At 46.4% G+C, this 12609-nt stretch overlaps 1 long non-coding RNA gene across 1 annotated transcript; it reads right to left on the reverse strand.

Moving 5' to 3' along the window:
* Positions 1–975: 975 nt before the first annotated feature.
* Positions 976–6292, reverse strand: LOC146767420 (uncharacterized). Its single transcript, XR_014955790.1, has 3 exons — positions 3777–6292; positions 2280–2320; positions 976–1817 (listed from the first exon to the last, which is right to left on the reverse strand). It is a non-coding gene; the product is annotated as an uncharacterized LOC146767420 (long non-coding RNA).
* Positions 6293–12609: the final 6317 nt, after the last annotated feature.

Here is a 12609-nt window from a genome sequence, read left to right on the forward strand (position 1 = left end):
GGGCATTTGTCACACCACGTGCATGGCACAGGGTGATGTGCACCATTCCTGATGGCAGACACTAAATGGGGTTCACATGCAGGTCCCACACCTGACTCCAGCTGTGCTTGGAACACCTTTTGCTGCAGGCAGGGAAAGTAACTCTGGAGAGACACAGTTCCCTGATGGCTGTAGGCTGCTGGGTTTCACCTCCAGCCAATGCAGCTCCTCATATGGGCCTGGGAAGTTTGTTACAGACAGGGCTGCACCATCACTAATGGAGCACACTGTTCCCAGGGAGGATTCTCACCTCAGCGCATGGCATTGCAACCTGGAGAAAGCTGTGGTTTATATTTTGTTAAATTCACTTGGTTTTGGGGGCTTTCGTTTGCTTACAACCTACATGAGGTTTGGGGACTGTTGTTTTTCCTCTTTTGTTTTTAACAGGTTTTTGCAGCAAAGGACACTGTTTCTGTGAAGATTGCTGAGGCTGTGTTCACCATGGTAAGGAGTTTGAATTTTTATTTCTTAATGACTTTCTTTCTGGCTGCTAGATTTCCTGGCTCCATTATTTGCTTTCTGTTATTGTTTCTGTTAAAACTTGCAATTAAGAACCTTGCTATGGGAAAAGAAAGCCATGACACCAGCACTGTAACCTGGGCTGGGTCACTGGAATACATCCATCTGTCCATGCCCATCAGCATTTCTCTAAGGCCCATTTGCCTTATTTCTACTCCTTCCTCTTTGAAGGCGCCTCTCATTAATTTTCATTCAGTGTCACCAGCAGGTCTAATCTCTCATCAAAATGCAGAAATTCAGCTCCTTCCCCACCCAGCTCCCTGCAGGGCCATAGGAGCAGTACCTGCAGCCCACCCGTGCCAGGGGAGCGAGGCTGCATCACCTCCCACATGTCTGCAAAGGTTTCTTTGCTGTTTACAAACACGTTAGATTTGCCCGACAGTCCCTGCTCTGCTTTTCATGTTCTGTGCATGGCAAATAGCACTGATCTGTGCCTTGATCTGTAGTCAGCAAAATCACTTGCCTGCATTTGCTACATCAAAGCAGGGAGGGGAGGGGGGAGAAGCCATCTGGTGAATTAGCTCTAATAAAAATAAAAGGGGTCTCTTTGCATAATAGAGTATTAGGGGATGATACTGTGGGGTTGTTGGGACAAATGGCTCTAAAGGGTTTTGACAGCTCACAGGCATCTTGGCTTATGTTGCAATACAAACATCGTGAGAGCAGAGCTCCATTAGTCGGTGGCAACTTGTCTATTGATTGCAATGAGGCTGTGATTTCTTCCCCATATAAATGTCTCGGTCAGCTGAATCTCATTACAACAATGTGCAAAGCATTTATTCAATATGCTTGGGCTTCATGGCTTGTTCATTTCTTCTGCTGTTCCTATAAAGTTGCTTTAACATTTCCACTGTCACTGTTCATTGCTCACACAAGTTGTTCTGCTGCTTGGGGTCTTTTGGTGGCACATAAGGGCTTTTTCAAGATGCATGAAAGGCAGTCCTTATTTGATGCATGTCTAATTTCTCTTTGCAGAAGAGCAATTTTCATGGCGAAGAAGGGGATCATCCTTGAAGGAAGTAGGATATGAAGGGGTCACAGCTCTGAGCCAGTGATTAAAATTAGCCCAGTTCAATTCAAAATGGTGATTTTTAATGCCCACATCTTATGGGACAGTCTGGTAAAAGAAGATTGTGCTTGAGAACACAGAGATAGGGATGACTTGCAGGCAGTGGAATTTTATTTTTCAAGTGGGTACAGTTTGCAAGCAGCTGGCATCATCTCAGATTTCATTTGGAAACTATCTGCTCCAATTTGCTCTACACAGAAAAGAGATTAGGATTCTATTTTTGTTTGATTCTGGTCAGACCTTTCCCTTCCACCCCGCACACATCCAGACAAAGATGCACACACGTACACACCTGCCTGCATGAGTTAGCCTCTCATTGCAAACATATTTAGGGGTCAGGCTCTGCTAAAGAATCAACATTCATTCATTATTTGGTGGATAAATAGAAGATTGATTGGCTGGAAAAGACTGTCACTGAAGGAGAAATGGCTGCAGGTGCCCTGCTGCAGGGAAAGCACACCTGAAAACACAGCTGATGAGTGGTTACAGCAAATCTTGCCAGAGGTGAAGTCCTAATTCTGTTTTTTGCTGAGTTACTCATGCAGCAGAAAGTAACTACAGCCATGTTTCTTTGCAGGATTAATCTGGGTTTAAATTGTACACAGTATCTCACTATGCTATGGATCATGGTAGATACAAATCTAAAAATTACCTGTATCCCAGAGATCTCATCCACACGGACAGGATGGTAGCCTGGCAAGGAAAAACAGAGAAAAATATTTAGAGCTAGCTGTTGGTGGCAATTCAGGGAAAGTACAACCAGTGTGGTGTGGCTGTGCTGGTACTCTGTGTGTGTTCACAGTGGTCTTGGCCAGAAAGGACCTCTCAAGCTCTCTTGTCCCACCTGGAACAGGACTGTGGCCAGCACTGGATCAAGTTAGCCATTGCTTCTTCTAGCAGAGTTATAAAAATCTCCAGAGACAGAGGCTGAAGCAGGCTACTCCTGGGCTGCAGAACCCTCCCTGCAAAGTATTTTTTTCCCTCTGTCCCCTCTGAACTTCACAAACCACAGCCAAAATCATTGCCCTGTGCTTGAGAATAGCTTGGTTCCTTTGTTTAGGAACCTACACTTTTCTGTAGGCTGCTGTCAGCTTAGTCTTCAGCCTCCTCTTGGTCAGGAAAACCAAGCCCAGCTTCCTTGTATCTCCTCATGGGGGCCAAGGTTCATCTCCACAGGACCATGTCAAGCTTCTCTACATCACCTTGAACCAGGACACCTGAACTGGGCACAATATTCCATATGAATTCCATGAGAGAGGAGGGAGGAAGCTCCACACCTGGTGGCCACATTCCAGCTAGCACAGCCTGGTACATAGTTTGCCTTATCTGAGATGGCAGCATGGGGCTGGCTGGAATCTGATGTGGCAACCTCAGTCATTTTTGGCAGAGCTGCTGGCCAGGGGGACATGTCACAGCCTGTACCCACGACTGGGGTTATTGCAGCCCTTGTGCAGAGCGTGCACATCTCCTCATGGACTCCTGGCCTTGCCTCCTTTTATAGCTACAGATGCACATATAAATATGTACATATGTATACAGGAGAACAGCTATATGAGGAATACAAAACCAGCTGGGATCTAGGAAGTAAAATCCATGAAACAAAGCTGCTGTGGCAACAGCTATTGTGCAACTGAAATTACCCTCATGAGTAGAGAGGACACACTAATTAAATGATCCAGAACTACTACAAAAGAGCTGAGCTGTAAAAGTGTTTCCAATACAGAGAGGCTCAAAACTTCCCAACACCTGTAATTAGCTTTGTGTCAACATCCTTTCCCTTAACTTCACCTTGCACAGGAGCAGACGTGGCTCCTTGCTCAGTCAAGCTCTAGCCCTCAGCCTGCCCAGGGCAGCTCAGCTGGTTTCTCACCCCACACCACACCTGGGCTACTTCCAGCAGTTGCAGCAAAGAATTGCAGTGAAAGGCTGCTGGTGGTGCCAGGTGACTGCAGATCAAACAGGAGATGAAGAAAAGCTCCTCCTGCCTCTCTCAACTCCTCCAGGCCTGGCTACAATGGTTTCTGGAAAGAGCCAGGTAAGCAGGTGATTTAGGGCAGTAAAATACTTGTAAGTTTGGAGACCTGAATTCACCAAGTCACTCCAAACTCCCCATCCTAACAGCTTGATGCCAAAATTGGGTACATCCCACCTGTGTACACCTGATGTGTGGCCAGGGCAGGCACTGTAGGACAGTGCAGGCTGAAGGACAGAGCCTTTGATCCCTTTGTTTCACGGTAATGGTTTAAATACTCAAGGCTTTCCGTGTTAATCATCTGCGACCAAGATCCTGCCCTCCTCAAGCTTCGCCTCCCTTTTAAGCAGTGGGCAGGTCAAGCATCTGCTCCAGGCAGCTGAATTGCATCATCATGACTTTTTTTAGCTATGTTGCAAACTTTTGAGTCTCCAGCCTCCCCTTTGCCTCATTGCTAATGCTCACCGGTGCTTCCATCAAGGGGCAGATAGTGTTTCATGTTGTTTCTCTGGCTCAGGATTGCATTAATAATTGCAAAGCAAAGTCCCCATATGAGGAAACAGCATTTGGCTCTAATAGGAACCAAGTGTCAGTGTGAGAGCACTGAAGGAGGGGGAAAGTGGCAAGAAGCACAAAGCAAGCAGAGATCTCTCCTCTCCCTCACAATATTGGTAGGGTTTCAAGATTTTTCCAGTTCATATTCTCCTAAAGTATAGCATCCAACAGCTTTTCAAAAGCAAAAAGACACAATCTGCTCCAACAACACCATTTCTAGAAGCACTGATCATGGGGGGGAGGTAATTTCCTTGTGACAGAGCTGTCAACAAAGCAGCTGTTTGTAACATCACAGCTTGGCAAACCTCCTCCTATTTAAGTGCTTTCCCTTTTGGCTTTGCTCTCTACTTCCCAGCTTCAGAGTGGTAGAGCAAAAACTTCCCTCGTGCTGGAGTATTGTTTAGAATGGGCATGAAAGGGGGGATGCTGCAGCAGCACAATTATCAGTGAGAAGATAATTACAGGTGGCCACTGGTGCAAGAGCCATGGTGGCACTACACACAAAAGCTGGGAGAGGCAACTGGGTCATGGTCTGAAGTGATGAAACCCAAAGGAGACCAAGAGGACTGTCTGACAGTCATGAGATGGGGAGCCTGGTGGGTTGTAAAACATGTAAGAACTTAATATATTCTATTAATGCAAGGTGTTTGTGTGTGGTGCTGTGCCTGGCTGGAAATGGGGATGAGAGGAGCTGCACACAGAGTGACTTCTCCAAAAACTGGCTGCACAAAGCTGCTACATTATGCAGACATTGTCTTGCATGATGCTGACCAGGTAGAAATTCAGACAATAGATGATGCCATTCTCAAAGAATATTTTTTGGCTGTGAGTGATTCCTGAACACCACATTGCTGACAGAGCAATCTTAGCATGTTTATCCTATATTTTGCCTCACCAAAATAAAATTCTAAAAGAGCTAGCCCTTCCAAAGAGCCTGAGATGGGCCTGGGTGCAGTTTAACAAAGCTTTTACACCCTATTCCCTGCATGTCCACGTGTATCCATCCTCCACAACCTCTTCACTTTCAGCTGTGGTTTCCAGAGCAGCACCTTTCTGCCAGCCCAGCACGCAGCTGGCACAGCCAGCAGGGCTCTGGTGCAGCAGGGTAACCAGGGCAGGACAGGGGTGCTGCCCACCTCATTTGGGATTCACGTCACCTAACCTGGAGCAAGTCACCCTCTCCTCCCCCCGAAGTCAGTCAAGAGAGGCCAGCAGAGGCTGATTTGTCTCGCTCCAGAGCAGATGTCAGAAGGAGATCGGGTGTATCACTCCTTGGACGTGCCTGCTTTCCATTCGGTGTGGAGGGAACATGACAGCTCACCCCAGTGACAGGCTTGGAGCCAGGTGGCTCATCCTGACCCAGGGGCTCCCACAGGCCTGCAGGCAGCCCAGGTCCCTGATCTCTGCCATGGAAGAGTCAAAATCCTCCCATCAGTTCACATTAGCGTGTGCCTGCTCCTGATCCCAGCAGCATTCTGCCCTCAGGTATCAGGGACAAGTCTTACCAGAGAGTCCAACACCAACAGGGCAAGGGGAGAAGGGAAAATGGCAGGACCCAGCCTGACCTTCCAGGCCAGCAAAGTGGCAGGAAAAGCTATTTTTCATGTAGGAAAGCTATTTCTTTATTCACAAAGCTCATATTTATAGGAAATACCAGAAGGCACTATGTTACACCTAACTGGTTAACAATACACTGACACTCAATGTATTGGTCAGTATATGGCAGGGTGTACATCTGTCAAATCTCTCTATTTTTGGTTAGTTTTCGTATTTTGTTCACTGATTCCCATGGGACAGATTTCTTGTTTATTACAGGTGCAAATGGTTCTCTTACCAGAATAGTTTGTTGTGCTAATTGCTCCCATTTACATGGGAAGTTACAAGGTAACTGCTAGAGTAACAGGGCCTAAACCATATTTTATAAGGCCTTTCTTCTATAATATCTCCACTTGTATACAACCCCGGGTACAGTGGCTGACTGCGTGATGCCAGTGAAATCATCCTGCTTTAGGGCTGTCTGGGATTTTTGTCATAGCTGAAATCCTGCCTGCCCAGCAGCCTCCAAGCCCCACTAGAGGGACATCACCTTCCCAAGGAAAGGCTAAATGGCCTGGCAAAAAAAAAAAAACAACAAAAAAAAAAAAACAATAGAAACATGGCAGAAACAGACCTTGCCTCGCTTCCAGCTGGATCAGGAGCCTCAAGCTGTGTGTGGATCTGAAGGGTCGGATGGGCAGCAGTGCTGACACTTCCCTGGGAAGCCACCGCTGGCCTGTCACTCCACATATTCAGCATTTTCTCACAAGCCAGGGTTTTGCCAGGACACACAAGCAGATTTTGTCGTTGTTTGAGAGTGAGACATCAGGGTCAGGGAAGGCTGTGCTTCATGTGAGCTGGTTTGAACCCCTACTTGATACCCCAGCTTTCTTTTCCCCTTTATTGCTGCCCCATTTGGAAGTCCTGAGATGTGCATTAAAGCTAATGAGATCAGGCTTGTCTGAAGGCAGTCACTGCTCCTGTCCTGCAGGAATCCTGAGTGCAGAGACAGCGCTGTCAACTGGCAAGGTGTGCTTGGCTCCTGGACCAGCAGTGTCCTCACCTTCTCAGCACCCAGACTTTGGCCACCAGTCCCAGGAGTAGAGCCTGGAGGTACATTTTCTCTGCACCTCCTGCAAATGGCTCTGGATAGCTTGGTTCTCCACAAATACCCTATATGATGAGGTCTAAAGGAGCTTTCTGCTCAGAGGCTCTGCTCCCAAGGGCAGGGGGTGGTGTCAGTGTCCCTTTCCCAGGGACATCACACAGACATTTGCTTAGCCCAGAGACGCTGCTGTGGCTGCAGCATCTTACCCAGACCGAGCTGAGCACTGTGGTGGGTTGAACCTGGCTGGAGGCCAGGTGCCCATCAAAGCTGCTCTGTCACTCCCCCATTCATCAGGGGAGAGGAAATATAGCAAAAGACAGGTAGAAATAAGGACAAGGAAATCACTCACCAGTTACCATCAGGGGTGAAACAGACCTGACTTGGGGAAAAATTAGTATAAATTAAGTCAAATCAGTGTAGGATAATGAGAAATAAAACCTAAATTTAAAAGACCTTTCTCCCACTCTCCTTCTTAACATGGTTAACTTACTTCCAAATTCTCTACCTCCTCCCCCACAGCAGTGCAGGCGGAGAGGGAACGGGGGCTGCACTCAGCTCATCACACACTTTCTCTGATGCTCCTTCCTCCTCAGGGGGAGAACTTCTCACACTCTTCCTAGCACCAGGGTGGGGTCTCTCCCACAGGAGATTGTCCTCCATGAACTTCTCCAAGGTGAGTCCTTCCCACAGGCTGCAGTTACCCACAAACTGCTCCAGTGCGGGTTCCTTCCATGGAGTCATGAGTCCTACCAGCAAACGTACTTCAGCATGGGTTTGCCATGGGGTTACAACCTTCTTCAGGCATCCTTCTGCCCCAGCATGGGTCTCCTCCAGGGGCTGTGGGTGGATCTCTGCATCCTCCTGGATCTCTTCAGGACACATCTGCCTCACCATGGGCTGCACCGTGGGCTGCAGAGGAATCTCTGCTCCAGCACCTCCTCCTCTCCTTCTGCACTGACCTTGGGATCTGAAGAGTTGTTTCTCTTGTCCTCAGTCCTCTCTCCAGCTGCATTTCCATTAGTTGTTTGGGATATTTCCCTCCATAAATATATTATCCCGGAGGTGCTACCACAGTCACTGATGGGCTCAACTTTGTCCTGCAGTGGTTCCCTCCTGGAGCCAGCTGACATTGGCTCTGTTGGACATGGGGGCAGCTTCCAACAGCTTCTCACAGAAGTCACCCCTGTAGCTCCCCTGTACCAAAACCTTTCCACACAATCCCAATACAAGCATTCAGCCCAGCAAAAATTGCTGATCTTACTGGTGGTTTTAATAACTTCCATGAAAAGGACTCATGGAAATGAAAGGAAGTAAGTAAACAATCTGTTGAAGAGTACAAACTTTCAAAAAGTCATTCACGCCATTAGCTCTTCATTTTTTCACTTCCTGTATTTAAGTGCCAATTGAACACATGTAGGAAAAATCAGCCTGCCATGCTTGGTTTCTGGCACTGTTTATAACTGCCAGCTAATTGTATTGAATGGTACATCTACTTGATGTATTTCATATTCAAATAAAAAACAGAACATCATCAAAAACAGACTATCATCATGAAAATGTCTTGCATGCATCAAAAGACTGTGAGAGGGATTAATTTATTAATATTTAATGAGTGATTTGAAAAGGTGAAGTGTCTAAAAATGAAAAGCGCTGTGAGAAGTCTGTTAATGATGAAAAATGCTGGATATATTTTATTTATGCACTTTGACTACATAACAGCCAAAAAAATGCAAGTCCAAACAAGGATGAAGAGACAAACACTGCAGTGGAGGGTTTGTCACGTGAGACATGCACTGGGTGCCCTACATGAACAGCTTTCCCCTCTGGGAGCAGCGTTCAGTGCCTCAGGGTGGGTTAAGCCTGGTGGGTCAGTGCTGGCTGTGGGGTGAGGGCCCTGGGCAGTGATAGCACCAGGCTCTGTGCTGGGACATGGCTTCCCCTTCCCCTGTGTGTGATTTGGATGCCTACACTTCCCCCACGCCCCCCAGAATTCACCCAGCTCCTGCTCCCTCCCCTGGCTCACTGATTCAACAGGTGGGGACACTGATGTGAGCATCTACAGCTGTCGGAACTCAAAATGTCCCTCAGACATTTTTGGATGTTCCAGGCCCAGGTCAGAAGCATTTGAGACCCTGGCAGGCAGCTGGAAACAGCTGTGATTTTGGGTTTGAGCCACGGAATGATTTACCGACCTTGCAGGAAGAACAAGAAGTCACAAAAGTTTAGATAGTATAGTAGAAGTAGTCACAAAGTAAAGGGAAGAATTTTTTAGTGCTGTACAAAGGGGTTTTAAGTCCTGTACAGGGGGGTTTTGGTTTTGTACATGGGGGTCAGAGGTTTTAAGATGGAGGGATCTGGGCCTGCCCTTTCCTCCCTCTTTCTTCTTCCTTACCTCCATGTTCTTGGTGATGTTGGCACTCACAGATTGGTTTGGAGTAGAAAGGCACCATTTAATATAGGTAGTAGGTATTGGGGAAAAACTATAAACATTTAACACGTAAGATAGCACCAGCCCTGGGCGGGGGGAGAGAAGAAGCAGTCGGGAGTCAGAGAGGATGTCAGGGTGTGTGTGTGCCTCTGCCTGAGCTGCTGAGCAAACCCGAGAAGAAAATCTTTTAGATAACTTGCAACAAACTGCCTTGAGATCGAACAACAGAAGACTTCTGAGCTTTTTTTTAAAAGCATGGGTTGGAGGAGAGATTTTTCCACCACACGGAGCCACCTCCAACCCAGGGTGAGCTCTGGCATACACCCAAGCATTTGTTGCTTAGGTTTGGGCTTGTGCAGGGTGACTTACACAATGTCTTGGGTTAGGACCTCCACAAAGCTTTTTTTCTGTCAGGCACAGCTTTGAGCTGTTTTGTGTAGTGTAGGCTAAAAAGCCTGTGCTGTGCATGCCTTGGTAATAAATACGTACATAAAAATAGATTTGCGTGCACCTCATGCACCGCAAACATTTGAACGTAAATCAGATTGCCCACAGGCGATGCACTTAGCAAATGCACACCCATCTGAGGTGTGATCAAGAAATAACCTTCAAAGCTATCAAAGGCTGCTGTTTGCTTGGGTTGGGAGGCCAAGTGAAGGCAAAACCTTCCCCCTGACTGCCTTGCACTGACTTTACTTTGATATAATCTCAGCTGCACTTATATCATCTTTTGCACATGCAAATACCTTCCCCACCTCAGTCTCTTTCAATTGCCAGCTGGTTTCACTATGGGAAAATATTGACAAAGCGTTGCATTTTCTTCCTTTCCTAAACTCTCCTGACAAATTCTTATAAAGAAAACTACAGACTACAGAGAAAAAATATTGATCTTGAAAAAAAAGAGATTTCATATTGAATTAAATGGTTGAAATTAGCACAAACATGGGATTATCAATGTATTTATTGATTGTCTCTTGAATGTAGTGATGATAAGCATCGAGTGTTCACATGGGATGAAGGTGAAGTCCCTTAACCTCCCCAGATGACCCAGCACCTCTTGCCCCCTGTCCTGAATACAGCTTCCTCTTTCCCTAAAGATATTGTTTCCTGCAGTAAAAAAGCACTGATGATTCTGTGATGGGTTCAAGTTTGATTTTGCTGCAGATTCTCCATGAGCTGGGACAAGATACTTCTTTTAAGCACTCTCACCTTGTCTTAGCAGGGAGAAGAGTGTCCCTTCTTTTTCCATTTTGATTTATTTATATCATTAGAGTCAGAAGGCATATCAAATATGAGGGCAAAGTGCCTGACATGGGGCCTTTTGGTATTAATACTGTCACTGTAAAAGAGCATGCTTGCATAAATGTGTAGCCTCACACACACAGGCAAGTGCTTTAGTGTGGCTTCCTGAGGGAAAAGCATCCCTAAGCATCATCACTGGAGAATAGGCTGTGACCTCAGCCCAGCACAGAGGAAAATAGGGAAAGAAGAGCTTCCAGGGGAAGATGATGGACCCTGCTGATCCCAGGAGCTCCCCCTGCCCTGGTGACTCACCTGCATCCTTACGTGGATGTCATTCCTGTAACAGGAATTCATGTAGCTGGTGTCCACCCTCACATTCTCAAAACTGCAGGATGAACTGGAATAACTTGGTCCTTCTCCATCACCCTTAAAACACAACTGCAAGTGAGTTTTTGCTGACCAGCTGTGATCCTGGGTCATATTTTTGTTGGGTTTGGGCTACAGAACCTTCTTCAATATTTATCATTCATGCCACATATCATTTAAATTCTCTTTCAGCAGCTACAGGTTCATTCCCTTTTCTCTAAACTTACATGTGAACTCTCTATTACTCGTATATTCACTAAATTATATCACTTAATAGGTTCTCTTTGCCTCTACCACATTTCCATAACTCGTTCTTTAATCTTCCTTTGATCCTGAGCACCAGAGAGATTTACGAGCAATTTATTCTTACGTTGTTGTACTTGTTTAATCTTTCATTTTCAGTTGGATTCCTTTTCAAACAGGAGTGCTTGTTATAGGTTCAGATTACTGTTGACAGTTGGGACCTACCTGCTTTTTCTGAGACAGGTTTCCATTGCTGTGTTTTATCTTTATCAGTCTCCTCTCAACATGCATTTAACTCAAGGGCTCCAAGCGATTCCATGGAACTTTCTGCCTTCAGATGGAGACTGGGGCTTTCCCTTTCTTTGGCACATGTTTGATTAGACCTTCTTTCTCTAAAGGCAAAAACATGACGTCCCTTTTTCCAGCTCAGGCAGCTGGCTGATGATCCATAACATCAGCTCCATCCCTTTTCCCTTTGCTTTGATCAATGAATGCAGTTCTCTTTTATCTAATATTTTTTTGTTTTCTTGCAGAGCGAGTTATCAACAAATTTGTTGCCTTAGCAGCACCTTGTGCTGGTAGGTTTGAGAGATGATAAGGGGTGTCTGAATCCATCTCTAGCAGAGGTACCCAAGTTAAAGCCTCCAGCTGCCCTCACAGTTGAGCAGTTTATTGAAGGAACCAATTTGCTCCCTGGGAAGATCTTTTCCATCTGTCCACCTGATTCTTCGAAACAGAAAAAGGAAGAGCAGGCAGCTGGTCACCCCCACAATGTGATGCTGGCCAGATAAATCACCGAGGATGCCACAGAAGGTGATCCATGAGTGAACAGTTTCCCAGAGTTTATTTTGGATCACGGGAAGGAGGTTGCCTTTGGGAAGAAGCTGTGGTAAATGAAGCAAAACAGAAAAGCCCTCACCAGCTGAGAGATGGAGACAGCCCACACCTTTCTAAACTATATCATTCCCTAAAGAGCTTTAGGTTCACTTTGATATCTGAGATCAGCCCAGATTTTGCCATCAAAATCAGGCTAGTAAAAAAAAAAACAGAGAAAAAGGAAAAACAACCAAACCTTCTAGCTCCCTTGAGAGCAAATAATTTGTGACTATTACATGGCCCAAGACCTTTTGAACAGACACTCTGTGGGCATATGGCCTTGTGATGGCCACGCTGAGAGCCATGGTGCTGCACCCCCAGGTCATACACTGAGTCCTGGGAAACTGAGGCAAGGCTGGAGGGACAGCTGGGGCCCTGAGCTGCAGGAGGCACAGGCAGTGCCATTCCCAGACACTGCAGGGGCACAGCCCTCCAAAGCAGCAGGGTCAGAGCCAGCACTGCCAGGGCTCTCTGTGACTCAGAGCTGCTATCAATACAGCTCAGCAAGATGGAGCTCCCTGGCAGCTTCAGAAGCCTGGTGAATCAACTCTTCAGCAACCTTGCTGATGCAGGAAATATGAAATACTCTTTTTGGGGAAGTAACCTGAAAAGGAGAAATTCTCATGATAAAGAAACTGTCAGCATGAAGCTGAAAT

The sequence above is a fragment of the Lonchura striata genome, chromosome 5 (genome assembly GCF_050655825.1).
Source record: "Lonchura striata isolate lonStrDom1 chromosome 5, ASM5065582v1, whole genome shotgun sequence".
Taxonomy (NCBI): Eukaryota; Metazoa; Chordata; class Aves; order Passeriformes; family Estrildidae; genus Lonchura; species Lonchura striata.